This window comes from Mesocricetus auratus, unplaced genomic scaffold (assembly GCF_017639785.1).
Source record: "Mesocricetus auratus isolate SY011 unplaced genomic scaffold, BCM_Maur_2.0 Super-Scaffold_100024, whole genome shotgun sequence".
Classification (NCBI taxonomy): domain Eukaryota; kingdom Metazoa; phylum Chordata; class Mammalia; order Rodentia; family Cricetidae; genus Mesocricetus; species Mesocricetus auratus.
Window position 1 is genome coordinate 8,621,910 of NW_024429205.1, and position 12,965 is coordinate 8,634,874.

Genomic DNA, 12,965 nt, shown 5'->3' on the forward strand with positions numbered 1-12,965 from the left:
GCTCAGGAAGGAACTGCTACTAAAGTACACTTAATTATAAATGCTGCTAAATTAATCCAACTTCTATCTTTTAAAAATGCCTTAACTTCAAAATTTAAGTATAAGGATATGTTACTTGGAAAAGGAGATTTTGCTTATGTTTCTACAGAAAATGAAAAGCTGAGGATTCCTTCCAGGTGTCTGTGGTTTGACGAACCAAGACCCCCCGGAAGCAGTGGACCAGGTGTTCCAACAACTGAAACAGCTAAGATGATGGAGCTTTACAGACCCTGAAAATAAGGACGTATTCAGGTTTCTGAGTTTTGTCATGATCCCCATGGTATGAACGGTGCCCCCTTCCAACAGGAAGCAGTTTGGAATGAGCGATGTCCCAATTCCCATTTTGTTTATAAATCTTTGTTTTCATTTAAATAGGATTGTTTATAATTGGTTAATGATCACAGCCAATCTCTTTTTAATGGTAAAAAGGGGAATTATGGTATGGGTATTGTTTTTCATTTATGGATACAAATTCAAGGTTAATTTTGTGATGTGTATTTTTCTCCTCTTGATTATGTATTGTGCTTATACTAATCTTTTAAAACGTAATTCATAATTAAATACAGACTATAGATAGTTAATGATAATAGAATTTATAGTTAGGTAAGTTAGGTTTTCTACATATACATAAATATATTTGACATAAACAGTCTTCAAACCTCTCAAAGACCTTCAGAAAATGGCATTTAAAATGGTTTAGGGTTTTTCTTGACAATGTCTGCTCCTGGCAGCACCAATTACGTCTGAGAGGAAGATGGGCATTGAAGAAACTTGTTATGGAGTTTGCTTTCAACATGGCAAGATTAGCCATTTGGGCAAGAAAATGCACTTGCCTGTACTACTTGACTGTTGTTGTATAATCTGGACATGCAGGACCCACAGAAAAGTGACTGCTGATATCAGTCTTACAGGGTTCCTGCTTCATGGAAGAGTCTACCAGACTTTCTGCAGGACACAGAAAAATGACTGACAGACTGCCAATGCAGATGGACAGTTTGAAATTTCCTGCTTTGCTGAGAAGTGGCCTATGGGCTGAAGATGGATGCCCCAACATTACAGAGGAACTTTGGGTGACTGTCCAGGCAGTAAGATATCTCTGTCAATCCTAGTGTTTATATATTATCCTTCTGTGGTCTTTGATGGAGTTGAAGACATATAGTTATAATTATAGTTTTCCTTGGTTATGATAAAAGATAAGCTACATATAGAACTTTGGACTCACAAGGATGGGATGGATGATATTTTCTTTAAATCTTGCTAAAATATTGTAACTATGTTCTTACTTGATAACTGTTCTGTTATATACAATTTGACTATGTTAAATTTAAGACCTTTCTTTTTGTTTAAACAGAAAAGAGGAGATATTGGGGAAGTCCTTTATCAATAAAGCACTGTCTGGCCAATAGAGAATCTAGATAGGAGGGACTAGGAGTCGAGAAGGACTCTGGGTAGGAGAAACACAAGAGTCAATATGTAACGCCATGGGGGTAGGAAGCCCGGAACTATTCTCCGGTAAGAAACATACTTAGATTAACAATTATGGGGTAATTACTTAAGTCACAGCTAGCCAGTAAGAAACAAGCAAGTCCAACAGCTTCATAATTAATACAGCGTCTTGTGTGTTATTTGGGGACTACAATGTGGCAGAGCCCAGGTGACTGGCGGGTGATAAACCAAAGTGGCTAGCAAGAGAAAGCTTCTCTTAAGACATCTGGTCTGAGAATTCGATAAAGGTAAGAACTAGTGTCTGGCTGCTCTGCTTCTCTGCTCTTTCAGATTTACTCCTATATCTGACTCATGTATTTTTTTTAGTATTAAGTCCAATGGGAAATTGTACTATGCAACAGTTTATCAGGGAGTAGTATGGCCCTTTAATTCCTACCTATGATCCACTGTAGGCAGTTGATGCTCACTGTAGGCAGTCATGGCTCCTGTGAGGCTGTGCCATGCCCATGAGATGGTTTTTCACATCCCTTTTCCCCATCATCCAACTTTTCCACTTTTTCCACACCCTCCTCTTTCCTGGTCATACTGAGCCTTAGAATGAGTCATGTTAAATATCCTATTTTGGATCGAGCAATCTACTGTCACTCATTCTCAGAACGTTGACTAGCCAGGATTCTTTTCATTTACTATTCATCACAAAGAGAAGCTTCTCTGTTTAAAGCTGGTAGTAGCATTTGTCTGTGGGTATAAACAATAGTAGTGAGCTTTCTCCTCAGGTCTAAGAGATCCTAAACACCGTGGACTTTTCACTAGGCTTATGTTAACAGGCATGAATTACCACTTGTGGTACTTGCCTCAAGTTCAAGCAGAGAGCAATTGGTTACCCCTAAGTAGTTATGTCCCTATCGCACCAGTGAACACATTTTGCTTGGCAAGATGGTAGTGATTCATAGGATTCACTGTTGGGTGTGAGTGTTGATGTCTTTTCTCTTTCTGTAGGAAGAAAGGAGTTACAGTGCCTTTGTGCACTGTGAAAGCTAGCTGCAGATAAGAACCTTTGTCGCGGTTCCAAATGGATTTTTCTTTACCTTGCAACCAAGGTGTGTGATGTAATCAGCAATGAGGTATTACCAACTAGCTCTGGTGGACAACCAAGAAAAATGACAAGAACCTGTACTGTTTTAGGGGTGTGGGGTTCCCATGACCATCTGCTGAAAGTTTTCAGAGTTATATCAGTCTTGCATCAAATAAAGGGATAGTAAATGAAGATTGCTTTTCTGTTTTAATTATCCTACTCTAAGGAGAACATAAAATAATCTTCCAAAGTACTATCTTCTGTCCAGTAGACAGACCCTCATTACTTTTGCTTTCCATAAATACTATTTAATAGTAATACCCCCTTCCTTTGTAAATGTTTCCTGTGTTGAAAATACTTTATCTTATTACTCTAATTATACCTTAAAACTAAACCTCACTTCATTTGAACATGTTTATCTTTTGCCGTTATTGGACTCTGGAGTTTTGAGAGTTACTGTATTCTAGGTTGGCCTCTATCTAGTCTTGATCTTACGCATGCTACCCCTTTCCCTTTGAATTTAATTATTACATAAGATGTTGCTTCTTTGACATCAAACTCACTGCTATGCTAAAAATTCTAATTATAGCCAAACTTGCTCTGCGGGACCTAAGTCCCTGCAGGGCATAGTATGAAATGCCTCAACAGGACCAAGCACTTGGAAGCCAATTCCACAGAAGGAAATATTTCTAAAAATAATATGATATAGTCATAGAGCTTTAAAATGTGTTTTCTTAGGCAACTCTATTGAACTTACCCTATTTTTACCTTAGCTTTTCCTTTAAATTAGATATGAATGTTACACAGAGATCCCCTGGCAATCCTTCACCCTCATTGGCCAGACCATGATTTTCTATTCTTGGGATGAGATCTGAGCTGCCCTTACATCCACTACCTAACAGGTGATATGATCATGGATATTGGTAAAGACACATGAAAAATAAACCCTTTTTGAAAGAGTTTGATCTTGAACCTTAATTGAACCTTCAGGGACCGAGGAAAGGATAGCTTACATTAAAGTGAGAGAACAGGTGCTTCATATGTGACATGGGAAGGAAGAAATACTGCTCAATACATTGGTATCTCTCTAGAAAGGAATCCAATAACCTTGTTGGCCTTCCCATCTCTACTGTAGGTTCTTTTAGTCCATGGTCTTGGCTATGAGTAGACACTTGGTCTTTTTGTCTCCACCTGTTCCAGGGACTCCCTAGTGGGGCTTAGTTCTAACACATAGCAACGAGGCACTCCCGCTTGTTTGTCTCCTGCTTTGGTTTCAACTCTTTCATCATTTAATCTATACTGTGAGATTTGGAGGGAAGGGGGTATCTCTGTCACACCTGCTGTGTGGCCTGCATCTGAGAATGTAGCGAGGTGGTCGGGATAGATGACACAGAGACTGGTCGGTTGCTTTAAGGAAACTTTATGCTTCCCCAGTCAGCTTAGGAGGAGAACTCAAGTCCGCTTAGGAGAGAGAGCTCTCTCAGGAGAAGTCTCTCCAAGAAAAAAACGCTTCCCTTTTTAAGGACTTCTGCCATCCATCTACATACAATTCTTTTCAGACTTCTCACCCTCCTGGCTGGTAGTTTAATCTCTGGCCCCAGAATTGGGGAGACACCACAGGGGGGACAGGAAGAAGCATCTAGCCGTAGGGGTGTCAAAGTCATGGTGTTTCAGTGAGCGAGCCCTTATCTGAGCCCTATCAAGAGCTTTATAGCACTGAATTGTTTTCAGTAAACATTATCTCACAGCTGCCTGCTCCCAGGCCAAAGGGGAAGTGGGTCTCTGTTCAAGGTCTGGTGTCCCCACAATTCACCCCTTTTTATTTTTAAATGAGGCACTCCTGGCTTAGGTCAAGTAGGGTCACCCTCCCTTTCCTGTCCTCAGGGGACCTTGAACCCCTGTCTTAGGTGGGAGTGGGTCTTCCCCACAGGTTACCCGTCAAAAGAGCGCCCCAACCTTAAAATCATTTGTAATAAGGCTTTATGGCTATCGGGGTTGCCATGGGCTAAGGCACTTTGAACTCAGCATGAAGTCAGAATGCCTACTGCCACTGTTACCATTCCTAGGACCCCCACTGACATAGCGCCTCTCTGTCACCTGCCCATCCCCCGATCTGGGCCGTAGCATTCTACCACCAGCCTTTCTTTGTTACAAGGGTGATTTATAGTTACAATTTGATGGTCAAAACAGTGATAAAGTTTATAATCATTTCAAGATCTACTTAGGAAAACATTAGAGAGTGCACTTGCATAGATACATTAGGTACAATCATTGATGTTACACATGTAGCATTATAAAAAATATGCTGCACTATTTACAGAGTACCAATTTGTTCCTGTGGTGATGTAGTCTATTGATTTAATGTCAGTAGTATCAGCCAAACATGTAACCCGTGTCAAAGTCTTTTTGTCGCATCTCGGTGGAACCTCCAATTGTTGCACCTGCTGTGTGGCCTGCATCCGAGAATGTAGCAAGGTGGTCGGGATAGATGACACAGAGACCGGTCGGTTGCTTTAAGAAAAACTTTATGCTTCCCAAGTCAGCTTAGGAGGAGAACTCAAGTCCGCTTAGGAGAGAGAGCTCTCTCAGGAGAAGTCTCTCCAAGAAAAAAACGCTTCCCTTTTTAAGGACTTCTGCCATCCATCTACATACAATTCTTTTCAGACTTCTCACCCTCCTGGCTGGTAGTTTAATCTCCGGCCCCAGAATCGGGGAGACACAGCAGGGGAACAGGAAGAGGCATCTAGCTGTAGGGGGTGTCAAAGTCATGTTTTTTCAGTGAGCAAGCCCTTATCTGAGCCCTATCAAGAGCTTTATAGCACTGAATTGTTTTCAGTAAACATTATCTCACAGCTGCCTGCTCCCAGGCCGAAGGGGAAGTGGGTCTCTGTTCAAGGTCTGGTGTCCCCACATATCTCCATTTCTGTGATGAATATTTTTACTGTCTCATGTTGGTTGTTTAAATCAATGCTATTTGATCCTATAGTAGTTAACCAATAGAAGATAGTATTATGTTTTTACTTTGAGGAGCAAACTGGGGCTCATTGAAATGCTTGAGAAGTTCTTTGAAGAATCAGTAAACAACACAAGTGGACTCATACTGGTACAACTGGCTGACTCAGCAGCTGCATCTGGGAGATCTCTATTGGAGACCAAGTGGCTCTAGCAGATTTAATGCAGTTACTCTCAGGAGATGACACTCTAGTGGGACAAGCCAATGCAGACATATCTATGCTGACCTGTGGTAGTGATCAGGCAAGCATAGTCCACAACCTCCAACATTCAACTCAGTCATCCCACTGTCTAAGAGTCTTCCAACTAAATTCACATCAAAATCATTTTCTACTAAAGTTCACCATTTCAGTAATTTCTCTGTCTCATTGCTGTTGCTGTGTCCATACACCTGGCCAAAAGCAACATGAGGACTAGAGGTTTATGTTGGTTGAGGAAATCATGGTAAGGAAGGCATGGTGACAGGAGATGGGGGTGATTGTCACATTCCACCCACAATCAGAAAGTACAAAGAGATTAATGTTTGTGTTTAGGTCACATTCTCCTTTTTATTCAGTCCTTGTGACCCCCATCCCAGAGAATGATGCCATACACATTTATCATGAGTCTTCTCTTTTCAACTCAATCTAGAAACGCTCTTACAGTCATGCCCAGAGGTTTGTCTCTCAGTCACTTCTAGATCCTACTGAGTTGGCAATCAATATTAATCATCACATAGAGCAGTGTGTGTGTGTGTGTGTGTGTGTGTGTGTGTGTGTGTGTATGTGTGTGTCTGCATGTCTGTGTGTGTCCTGTGTGGCTTTGTATAGTAAGAGTAGGGATGTATACAAAATGCTTACTTTAAGTATTGCAATCATTTGCCTCTTTTTCTTTCAAATAAAGCATACAGTTCTTTGAGGGAGGCAAGTGAATGTCATGGGCTTGGAGTTGATAATTAGTCACTACCTCCTCCAAGCTGTATGATGCCTAATTAGTAAACCAAGAGTTAGTGAATGGATGTATAGAAGAAAGAGTAAAATGAATGGATCTATTTGTGGACTATAATGTGCCCTATATTCTAATGAGGCCACATACTTTAACAACTAAATATGTTCATAGAAAATACCTCATAATGTAACATCAACATGCCAGTTTCTAATTCCCTATGATGTTATTCAAGGAGGAACTGTTGGAATTCAGTTCTCACCTGGGTGTTAGGACTATAAATGCAAATACCAGAATCTCTTGTATGGGAACTCACAGTTTAGCTTGTGACTTTAAATGGATGCATTGCTGCATTTAATGCCATGGTAACCCATGGGTACCACACACTACATTTCTTCCCTTGTTGGAATGAGCATCTCTTTCCTAGGCACCTACAGAGGGGACCGAAAAATGTTACCATTGTGGCATTTACTGCCATTTTTAACTGCTGAATCAAAAACTAAGTATGAAAAAAGAAAGGAGAATCTCTCTATTTCAAGAAACATAACCCACCCTAGGCTATAGATCAGGTCTAAAATCTTAGCACAAGAGCACAAAATGACAAATTTCATCTATTATAGCCAGGCTCTGACTGAATGGAAGAATGCCCCCCCCACCCCACCACCCTCTCACTATTTCCATCCAGATGTTCCTGGCATGTGGTCTGGGCAGAACACAATTTTGTAGCTTTTCCATATTTACCATCTCAGCAACCATGAACACTTGGGAGAAAAAGACTATGGCAAAAATTAGCTCCTTTCTAGAGGAATAATGAGAACTCGTTTTCTCTTTTGTTCGCAGGAATGGAATTGTGGGTGAGGTAAGCCAGTGTTCATCTGTAAGCAGGAGCGTAAGGGCTGGCATGTTGCCTTCTGTGGCTGTGACTGATGGCCAGTCTCCACATAGGGTAATCAGGAGAAACCTGTCCCAACGGAAGACCCTCTGCATTAGATGACGGATGCTGTTGAGGTCCACAGAGATTCCTGGACCCAGCAACAGGTGGTGCACAATGTGACACACCTTGGCTGGAAGAACTCTGGTCTCAGTGGGGGCATCTCCAAGGACCCAATCTCCTGTAGGAACAACCTGAGACAGACCATTGTGTCTAGCATTTGCTTCTAAACTGAATCTTGCAATGGGAGTGGGGGTTCAGAAAGCATTGATCTGTTCCAGAAAGTAAAACAGAAACAACAAATCCCAAAGGGATTATATCCCTAACACTTCCTCCCCAGAACAATGGTCACAATCGACATTGTGTATACAGTAGCCTTAGTTTTTTGTATTTGAGATGGGAGCTGATGAAGTTCAAAGTGATGATTGCATTTCCTAAATATTTCACAAGCCTCTGTCAGCCATGACAGTCCCAGAAGAAGGCAACTCATTAAGAGTTTTGCTGAAACAAAACAGGTAAGCCAGCTACCAGGGTTTTGGGGGGGGGGGCAAAAGCCTTCAAGGTAGAAGCCTTCACTTAGGTCTCACTTTCTTAATTAACCCACAAGTCCCTTTACATCAGCGAGCCTAATGACCTTCATCCATCAGGTACACTGCTATAAACTGCTCTCTTTTGCTGGGACCTGTAAAGATCAGGGATATGTTGGCTGAAACATATGGCAGTGGACCAGCTACTCCTTCCCTTCAAATCCTATGGCTTCTCCATGGCATGTTATCTTCCCTCTTCTCTATCTCTTTGCCAAAAAGCTACACTGTTCTGGGAATGAGCCTCCCTTAGAAGTCCATCCCAATTAAAAAGCATGACTAGTTGCTTTTGAGAGTTTGAATTAGAAGATGTGGTTGAGAGCTTGGAACTCATCCCAAAATCTTTGCAGAGGGGGGGCATGGAGGGAGTTTTTCATGGGGTGATATCTTCACAGCTTACCTGCCTACGAAGAACAAACACTTAGGGCCTGCTGATACTGTGCGAGTGTTGGAAGGCCAGTTTGCATGCCTGTGTGGAGTTTGCTATTTTAACCAACTCTTGGAGGTGAGGGTGTTCCCCTTCGACCGTCTTAGCTCCCTGAGTTATAACCTTTACTGTACAAGGGCACCATGGACCCACTGCCCACTCCTCAGTAATAGTGTAAACTTACAGGAACTGCCAAGACAGAACCTGTCGCCAGAATTTACAGCATGCAGTATAAAGCTCTGAGTAATGCAGCCAGTTCCTGAAGGTCCACTAATGAGTGAAAATGGCTGAGTCATACCAGGCAAGCATTTCTTTCCTTAAATAAATCCGAAAGAAATTACTAGAAGACACAAATGTCTGCTTAGAAGGTCGACACACAGGCAGGGGAAGCCATTTCCTGGTCCCTTGTAATCCTGGCATCTGTGTCTGAGAGAGGCTTTCCTTGGTCACCTCTCCCATCACCCTCCATGCCCTTTACACACTCTTGCTATTTCTCTCCACAGCCCTTGATGTCACCTAACAGAGTGCATGCATCATTTCCCCCTGACTAGCACATATGCCTTGTGAATTCAAGGATTTGACCCATTTTATTTAATGTCATAGCTAGACATATGTCTGAGAAACAGAACAGAACAGAACAGAAGTGTTCAATACATTATGTACTAAGAAGGAAGGAGACTAGGAAAGAAAATATACTCCACTAATTTTTGTGGTTTACTGTTTACTATTTGTAAAGGGTTTAGTTGCTTTAACATAAAGACTCTGACTCTTGAAGTTTAAGATCTACTGATCCAATTTTAATGGATTACATTTTTCAAATAAATGTCTCTCATGGTGACAGTATCTTTGTATTAGTAGTTTAAGGATAATAAATACCTCTCATGGTGACAGCATCTTTGTATTAGTAGTTTAAGGATAAACTGATAGAAGGGACAACACTGTTGACCAAACTAAAAATAGGAAATCAAATCTCTCTGAAGAGAAAAGTTAATATGGAGAATCCATCGCAAGACAAACCCCAGCAGAACGCTGCTCAGGGCTGGGGATAGTTCCCAGCACAGGGCATGAGAGTCTCCCTGCAAGTCAGTATATTATCTGTCCATTCTGCAGAAGGGGCTATTAGCGCAGCAGCGCTGAGAAGTTTTCTCCAGGTCAGGGAGCTGTAAGGTGGGAAATACAGGCTTCACACCCAGTGCAAGGAGATACAAGAGATGGGATGAAAGAATCCCATTCAAGTCTGGCCTCTTAACATCTGGATCTCACAGGCAAGCAAGTCAATAATCATACAGCAGTAACTTGAAGTATGGAGCAAATGTCATGATGGTGTGGGTCCCATGATCACCCAGAAACTACATAGAAGGACAATGCTAAAACTGGAAGATGGCATCCTTTCCCATAGCTCCCTTCACTTCCCAAGAATTGAAAGTCAGTTGCTGGGGTTCAGCGAACAGGGCTATGTCTGCATGGCTTGCTCTTAATCACTCCTCATGACCAAAGCAGCTTGCTTGCTAAAGCTGAGATTGGGACAGAAAACACCCTTTCCTTAAAGGGGTGATGTTTTCCTCAGGCCTCAGCCAGGCCCAAATCTCTAAGTTATCTCCATTCTAATGGGGCCTGAGAAGGACTCTGAGCATCAAAAGGCAGGGACTTGAAGATACCTGCATCTTCTTCAAGGCCTTTTAAAACTAGGGTAGGCTCTACCTTAGGTCTCTGCTGGCCCTTGAATTTGAAATGAGCCCCTATCTCTCTGACCCAGTTAATCCAAACTTTTCATAGTTCTTTCTTGGGGAAGCCACTCTCTTCTTTTCTGAGCCAGATCTCTGAACTCCATGGGGTCACACTCTGAACACTGCCTACTTATTGCACAGACACTGCTGTAATGAAGTCATTACTTGAGGCAGTTGGCTATCTTCTCTAAAATGTAAATCAGATGAGGTTGGGGACAGCCTCTGTCCCTAGTGCCCACTGTGCCTACAGCATTATGAATGTGGCAAGTGTTCACTAAATATTCCGAATCAAAGATGGCACCAATTAGGTCCTTTGGGAAAGCCCACAGCTGTCTGATTTATCCGCACTCTGAAGGACATCCCCAGTCGATTTTGTTACTGTGCTAGGGGCAAGGGGAATCTGAAGGGTCTCTGGACAGAAAGCATTAACAGCACAGCCAGCAAACGAGGACCCTGGTTTCTGATGTGTATTGTTAGGTAAGGAATTCATGCAATTAATCAAACCCATAGGCATACCCACGGGACATGGAGTTAATTTAGATATAAAAGCTAGAAGGACAACAAGATGGTATGTACTCATTCGGAGGGCAGAAAGACATCTAAGGACAGAACAATCTCTGGAATTGTTGGAAGCTTTTCCACGCAAACCAAGTTGCATGGAGACATATCAGTGTTAAGTGCCGTTTCCCACTGGCCACAGGGATGAATCCTAACTTACTGTAAATAGAAGGAAGGGAGCTCTGGCGCTACATTATTTATTGCACATCACATCTGGCCCCGGAGCAATGATGACGTTAGGTTCCACCAGGGTAGCTGTGTACAGCCTATTGTCATTACAGAGAGGAAACTCGGAGTTTACCTTATGAAATATAAATTATCTACTCATTAACTGCCAAAGAACACACGGAGCCCTCCACAGTGATGGTGCAGGAAGCTGGAAATAGATTTCTATGTGTTCTACTGGGTCCAGATAGGCCAGGAAGAGCTGCTCATCCATTTCCCTCTCTTAAGTACAGCAGATTCCTAATTCCTTTCATTGATGAGCCAGCTACAGCCTCTCAGTGTTTAGGGGGAGAAACCTGGGTGGAAGACTGTAGCACGAATAATAAAAACCCAAAGACAGGGTTAATGCGGAAGATCAGAGAAGCAAAGAGGCCAGCCACTAGAGCTCTCACCTCTACCAATGCTCAGACCAAAGGGGCGATCCATGGAACCTCAGACTGCCATGTCCTCAGACTGCATCTCCAGCCTGCACTGCTCCTCAGACTGCTGAGACTGCATTGAGCTCCTGCCTCCTTCTGCCTTGTATTCCTCTCTCTCCCAGCCATACCACTCCTGTCTCCACCTCCCTAGTGATGGGGTTAAAGGAAGGTACCACCACTGCCTGGCCTTTATGGCTAGCTAGTGTGGCTGCTGGTATTAGGTATGTGCCACCACTTCCTGGCCTCAGTGGATAGCTCTGCACTCTGATCTTCAGGCAAGCTTAATTTGTTAGATCATAAGCAAAATAGTACCACAGAAGACTTCACCTCTCTGGAGGTGAGGAGCAGAACTATCCCCTTACACTACCTTCCTCCATATAGATAAATTGGGAGAGCTTGCACTTATCCCCATTAGCAGAATAGTCTGGAGCTCTAGAGAGACATGCCTGGGACTCCTTCTCTCCTATTTACTAATGCAATTATTTCCTTCCCTGAGAAGTCATCTTTATCTCCAAACTTTCATTCTTTTTTTCTACTTTGGTCCTCTCCATGCTATGTCATCACACAAAGCATTCATTCATTTGGCCCTTTGTCTGGCAAACATTCTGTAATTATGTGAATCAAAGAGAGGTGGTCTGGGCAAGTCCCTGCATGAACAAGTAAGTCTGTCGTCTTCCCTCAGCAGTCGTACGGCCTCTGTCTAGCTTGGGTACCAGGAATACAGCCCTTTCTTCTGGATTCCCACCCTTCTTCAGTGTTCAGTCAATGCATCATCTTAGCTCAGATTCCATCTGCCTAGAGAACTCTCATACCCATTACCCTCAAACAGCCCCTCTCTAGACCTCTGCATCTGTGCAGCAATGGTTAGTAAAGACTGCCTCACAACACTCTGCTGGAGTCTCTCAGTGGGCAACTTCCAGATCTGTGACTGGCCATTTCATCCTCTGTGCTAATCATGGTCCCTGCCACTCAGTGGGAGCTTGTGCCTATCAGAACAAATCAGCAGGACCTTGACAGAGTTCTCCACAGCCCAAGATTTGTTGTTGTTGTTTGGTCTTTCGAGACAGAGTTTCTCTGTATTGTTTGGAGACTGTCCTGGAACTCACTTTGTAGAGCAGGCTGGCCTCGAACTCACAGAGATCCACCTGCCTCTGCCTCCCAAGTGCTGGGATTAAAGGTGTGCACCACCAACGCCCGACCAACAGCCCAAGTTTGTTTCTTGCCATTTTATGCATCAACACCTTCTCTGTTTTCTGGTCTGAGGGTCACTGTGATCAATTGCAGATGAGGAGTTATAAATGGAGAGGGCACACACATGGAAATGCATGTGATTTTATTCCTATCTTTGGTCCTGAAATCAGAGTTAGCCTCATGGCTAGCCAAGAGCAAGAGCTCTTGCTGTAAGTTTCAAGGAGCCCATGGGTGTCAGTATGAAATGCTGGGCTCTAAGGGATATTCCCAACTGTGAAAAGCAGTGTCAAGGGCTTAAAGCAGCTGGCACCACTAGGAACAAGAGTATTCCCATAGTAACCTTTGGTAGATATCTCTAGCCTTGAGGACAACAGGCTAACGAGAGGAATGGCCAAACCATTAAGTGG